Below are 6,523 nucleotides of genomic sequence, written 5' to 3'. Positions count from 1 at the left end.
AAACATAGTGTGCTTAGGCTTCATGATGCCTGACAGACGTGGTAGGGACCCTGACATAGCATAAGCTGTCTGAAGGCTTGGCTTATGCTTTCTTCCCATTTATGTTGCTCTTAGCTATATTTGACAGCTGATTTCTGCAGCATTTCTGTCAGTGTTCTTAATCCAGACAAAGAAATTCTTTATTTCAAAATGGTGCTAAATCCTATCATTCATAAGTTAATAAGCTTAAATGACTTGCAAAGCATCTTATGTGGAAATTCTTTCTTAGAAAATAAAACACAATCTTTCCTAGAAAGTTGAGTCATTAACTTACTTGAATGGGGCTGGGGTGGGGAGGAGGAGGGAAGAACAGACCAAAGTATCTGGCAAGATATCTTCTAGTTCCTTAATTTTACTGCAAGCTGGAAGCCCTGCATAGTCAGAAAATGTTTCCTGCCTCTACTCTCCTTCAGAATTTATAATCTCATTAGAAAACTATTTTAATTCAAGTAAAAACAACAGAATATCCAAACTGCTACTTGAAAATGCTAAATTGAGGGCACCTGGGTGGTTCAGTGGTTGAGCACCTGCCTTTGGCTCAGGTCATGATCCCAGGGTCCTGGGATGGAATCCCACATCAGGCTCCCCACAGGGGGCCTGCTTCTCCCTCTACCTATGTCTCTGCCTCTCTGTGTGTCTCTCATGAATAAATAAATAAAATATAAGAAAAAAGAAAATGCTAAATTGAATATAATTGAGTAGGATAAATTTTGGATGGTGATGTTCAATAAAACATGAGGCCCCAGAAGAGTTCCAGTACACATAACCTGTCTCCATGCATACAGACATTTACAAGTATCTTTATCCATATTATTTCAGCTAATCCAAAAGGCAGTTGATTGTAAAATGTGCAATTATATTTACATACCACCAAGGAAAACATTGCCCTTTAACCTATGATGCAATGTCAATTATAAAACATTTCCCTGAGCTACTATGTTTGTATCTCTACCATTAGGTCAAAGGTAACTTTACTTTCTCTAAGTGAAAGAACATTCTAGAAAGTCTCAACTATTTTGTTTAACCTCATTCTGTATTTTAACACTGGAAACAACTGCATAAATGTTATGCATTTATGTTAAGATTATTTAAAAAAGGCATACAAAATGTAATGTGTACCTACAGAGGGTTTGGCAAACAGTGCGAAATAATGTTGCTGAATTAATGAAGTTATCTGATTTGCCCAGAGATTAAATGAAATCACTGCTGACTTCTAATATAATATTAATTATATTAATATAATATGATTTTAACTTCTACTTTACTGTATTCGTGTATTGTCACAAAACTCTTTAAGGCAAAATGAAAATTTAAATGTAAGTGCTTAAGAAGTATAAATCCAGTCCATTTACTAATTATTAATACTACAACATGTTCCTCTCAGGCATCGTTATATATTTGAGAGCTATCTTTCACACTTACTTAAAGCCAATGGAAGTGATGGAAGATGCTGTATCTCCTTAGGTATAATATGTGGATGAAATAGGAATAAAAAATTATTCATCCCTCAAGTTACTATGTCCTAGGTTGAAAATGGAATCAAAACCAAAACCAAATCTTTTCTATTCCTGATTTGTGATTAATTTTTGGTAAAAGAATTGAAAAAACAAAGAGCCCAACAATTCATGGATTTGAATTATTAATTAGGTTTAGTGTGAAAAAGGATTACTCAATAAACTATAAAAACATTGTTGAAAGCTTACTAAAATAAATACAGCAAGACCCAAATGTCTTTGTGTGGTTTACACTGTAATTACTTCAGAGTATAAATGGTTCAAAATTTGAAAATTCAATTATATGCATTTCATTTTCATTTAATTTTGTGAATTTTGAAAAGCATGTGGTTGTTTCTTTTTAAATTTTAGTTTTTTAGTCTCTCATTGAGGATGGCAAATACTGTTGGAAACAAAACACTGAAGGTAAAATTTTAAAGTTTCCCAAACTGAACAAGTGTCAAAGAGAGTTAAATAATGACAATTCTAAATGATTTTTAAAGCTTCTTTTTTTTAAACATACTCTGTCATTTAGAGCAGTTTTTGGTTGATAGCAAAATTGAGCAGAAGGTACTGAGGTTTCCCATAATGTCTGATCCCGCACATGCACAGCCCCCCATTATCAACACAGTGGTACCCCATTGTATGACAAATCGAAGATTTGAAATATTTGAAATATTCTCTCAAAGTGGCACACTAAATGATATTTTTTTAAAGCTTGTAGCATTTACATTTTTGAGGTTCTCAAAGCTTAAAAGAGCCCTAAGACTTTAAGAAATCCCATATTTTCTGGAGCAATAGGGCTTTTCTTCACAAAGGAACTGTCCAGAAAAAGCTTCAAAATGAAAAGAAAACTGTAGAAACTTGTTTGTTGATGTGGGTGGCAGCTGTTTTGTGGTAGAACCATAGCACAGGATATGGGGTTAGAACTGGGTCATATCATACGCTCAGTTACCATTCTAGTTATGTGATCTTCAGCAAGTGTTTAAATAATCTGACAACTTACTTTCCTCAGAAGCAAAAATAATTGTGCAGTTAATTGAGATGCTATATGCAAAAAGCTATAGGTTACATACATAAAATTAATTATGGTGAAAACAGTAAAATGACAATCTAGTGTGAAAAGAGATAAGTACCATGGAATCTGCTTTACAACACAAATCTGGATGAAGAGTTGAGAGTCCTAGAAGGACACATACCTGGGAATGACCGTGTTAACTAAAGAAGAAAATCTCTGGCCAAATTAATATGTGGGACCACACTTCCTCTTTTTTTGGTTATCATCTGCTTATTTTTCTTATCATTTTAAGTTTTTATTTAAATTCCAGTTTGTTAACATAGTGTAATATTAGTTTCAAAACACAGTGATATTAGGTACTTCCATACAACACCAAGTGTTCATCATAGCAAGTGTATTCCTTAATCCCCATCGTATCATTTTATTTATTTTTTTCATCATGGTAAGTATATTCTTTAATCCTAATCCTCTATTTCCTCTATCCTCTCCACCCATCTTCCTTCTGGTAACTATCAGTTTGTATTCTATAGTTAAGAATCTGTTTCTTAGTCTGTCTCGGTCTCTCTCTTTTCTCCTTTATTTAAGCTCATTTATTGCTTAAATTCCACATATGAGTAAAATCATATGGTATTTGCCTTTCTCTGACTGACTTATTTCACTTAGCATGATACTCTCTAGCTCCATACATGTTATTACAAATGGCAAGGTTTTATTCTTTTTCATGGCTGAGTAATAGTCCAGTATATATATATATGTGTGTGTGTGTGTGTGTGTGTGTGTGTACCACATCTTCTTTATCCACTCATCAATGGATACTTGGGCTATTTCTAATAGTTTAGCTATTGTAAATAATTCTGCTATAAACATAAGGGTGCATGTATCCCTTTGAATTAGTGTTTTTGTATTTTTTGGATAAATACCAGTATTGTAATTACTGGATTATAAAGGAGTTGTATTTTTAATTTTTTGAGGAAAAATATTTTCCAGTTTTACACAGTGGCTGCAGTTTTCATTCCCACCAACAGTGTAAGAGGGTTCCTTTTTCTTCACATCCTGACCAATACCTGTTGTTTCTTATGCTTTTAATGTTAGCCATCCAACAGGTATGAGGTTATATCTTATTGTAGTTTTGGTTTGCATTTCCCTGATGATGAGTAATATGGAGCATCTTTCCACATGTCTATTGGTCATCTGTGTCTTGGAAAAATGTCCATGTCTTCTGTCCATTTTTAAACTGGATTACTGTTTTGGAGGGTATTGAGTTGTATCATTTTTTTATACATTTTGTATACTAAACCTTTATAAGTTATATAATTTGCAAATATCTGCTCCTATTTAATAGATTGCCTTTTATTTTTGTTGATTTTTCCTTTGCTGTGCAGAAAATTTTTATTTTGATATAGTCCCAAAAGTTTATTTTTGTTTTTATTTTCCTTGCCTTAGGAGACATATCTAGAAAAATGTTGCTACAGCTGATGTCAGAGAGATTACTATGATTTTCTATCTCACATTTAGGTCTTTCATCCATTTTGAATTTGTTTTTGTATATGGTGTAAGAAAGTGGTCCAGTTTCATTTTTTTACATGTTTTTAGAATAGCTCAAATTAAAATTTTTGTTTCACTAACTTCATTCTCCTTTAACACTGGAAATTTAAATGCGTAAATAAATTATGAAATGGCCATACAACAAAATACTATACAGCTAAGGAAACTAGACAGGGTGTGGAAAGATATAGAGAGAATAAGAGAGGTATTCACAATTCATTGTTAAGGGAAAAACTCCAATCTAACTCTTAATCATGGTTATCCCCAAGTACTGAGATTACAGGTAATTTTTTTCCTTTGCTTTTGTTTTTAATTAAAAAAACACTTTTTACTTGTAGGAGAAAACTCATAAAACTCCTTGTTTTTATTTACATTCTAAATTTTACAGAGTGAGGATGTAACCTATGTTATGTAAAACTTCAGGTTTACAGCTCTTTGCAGGGGTGCCTTAAAAGACAACCCACCATTATTTGCATATCTTAGACTTGGGTTTCCCAAAACAACAGCCACTAGCTGCATATGGCTACTTAAATTTAATTTAAATAATTTAATTAACATAAAACTTAATATAATTAAAAATTCAATTCCTCATTCATACTAGTCATATTTCAAGGGCTCAATAGCCACAGGGGGCTTAATGGTTACCATATTTGAAGAGTACATTTCCATAATCACAGAAATTTCCATTAGATTGAGCTATCTTAAACCATAGATTGGGATCTGTATACACAATAAGATACGATTTTTCAATATTATGAATGTGCTTTCTTCTTTTTGCATTTCTGAGCACATGACCTCTTTCATACTCTATCCCTGAGGTATCCTTCTACCTTGGGAAGATAAGTTTTGTTCTATAAAGATGAAGGAGAGAGACCATACAATACTCATTTACCTTCTCATCATAGAAAATAGGATTTTTCAAAAAAACAAGAGCCTTGCAAATCCACCATCTTTGCCTGAAATCATGGTCTTCTCATGTTTTGTAAAGTTACCATTTCTTAGTTGTCAAAGTTAAAATACAAAAACAAAAACTCAAACTCTCTCTTGATCACCTTTGCATAGCCAATACCAATCACACACCAATATCTGATTCTACTTTGCAATTCTTTCTTTTTCTTTTTCTTTCTTTTTTTTTTTTTTTTAGAGAAAGAGAGTAGGGGAGAGGTAGAAGGAGATAGTGAGAGAATCTTAGGCAGGCTCCATGCCCAGCATGGTTGATCTCACAACTCTGAGATCATAACTTGAGCTGGAATCAAAAGATGCTCAACCACTTGAACCACCCAAGTGCCCCTGCAATTATTTCTGTACTGACTCTTCTCTTTGCCCACACTGCCACTGTGTCAGGTCAGATTCTAATTATTTTCACCCGAACCACTGCACAAGCCTAATTAATCACCTACTCATATTTTCTAATTAACCAATCTGCTCACATCACATCCTTATTTAAAATTCTTCAAATGTTTGTGTTGCCTAAATGATAGTGCATACAGAGGAGTGTAGTTCTTGGTAAGAGTAGTGAACAAGCAGGGATGCCTGGGTGGCTTAGTGGTTGAGCATCTGCCTTCTGATCGGGGGGTGATCCCAGGGTTCTGGGATTGAGTCCCACATTGGGGTCCCTGCATGGAGCCTGCTTCTCCCTCTGCCTATGTCTCTTTCTTCTCTCTGTGTCTCTCATTAATAAATAAATGAATTTTTTTTTAAAGAGTAGTGAACAAGCAGAGATCATGCATCTGCTCTTTCCTCAGGAGTGATAAGATGGGGGCTGAGGTTTCCTTGAGAAAAATTCAAAGACACTAAAGTGGTAGGAATAGATAATGCGCAGGGAAGATTCAATAGAAATGGAAAAGTAGGAGCTCTTTATGGAGGCTTGGATCCAATGTAGGACTTGGGGCCAGGGGCTAAAAGACAAGCATGATGGGTTGTGTTTAGTTTGAGTGTGGTTCAGTTTAGGTTGCTAGAATAGTCAGATATTCAGGACAGAAATCCTGGGCAGGAATGATGAAAATGAAAATACTGGTGTGTCTCTTACAGAATGTCTTATTACAGATAATAAGATAAATAGGCAAATTTGTAAATAGGCAAATTTGTAATTAAAATCCATGAGAATAAAGGACATAATTTACACATAACAGCACTATGTAGAACTGTTAATCTATATACAAAATGGTATCTCATCATAAAACAAAATTAAATTCTGTATTTAAGTTTATATTTTTGGTGATGATTGGGAATGAACCAGTATCCACAGCATCCTTCTCTGGGAAAAGTAAAGACTTTTAATATGTGTTTACCTGTTACTTTACACTACCTAATACATTTTTTTAAATTTTTTAAAAATTTTTTAAAATTTATTTATGATAGTCACAGAGAGAGAAAAAGAGGCAGAGACATAGGCAGAGGGAGAAGCAGGCTCCATGCACCGGGAGCC

The sequence above is a fragment of the Canis aureus genome, unplaced genomic scaffold (genome assembly GCF_053574225.1).
Source record: "Canis aureus isolate CA01 unplaced genomic scaffold, VMU_Caureus_v.1.0 ptg000183l_RagTag, whole genome shotgun sequence".
Taxonomy (NCBI): Eukaryota; Metazoa; Chordata; class Mammalia; order Carnivora; family Canidae; genus Canis; species Canis aureus.
This window is presented reverse-complemented; position numbering follows the sequence as displayed.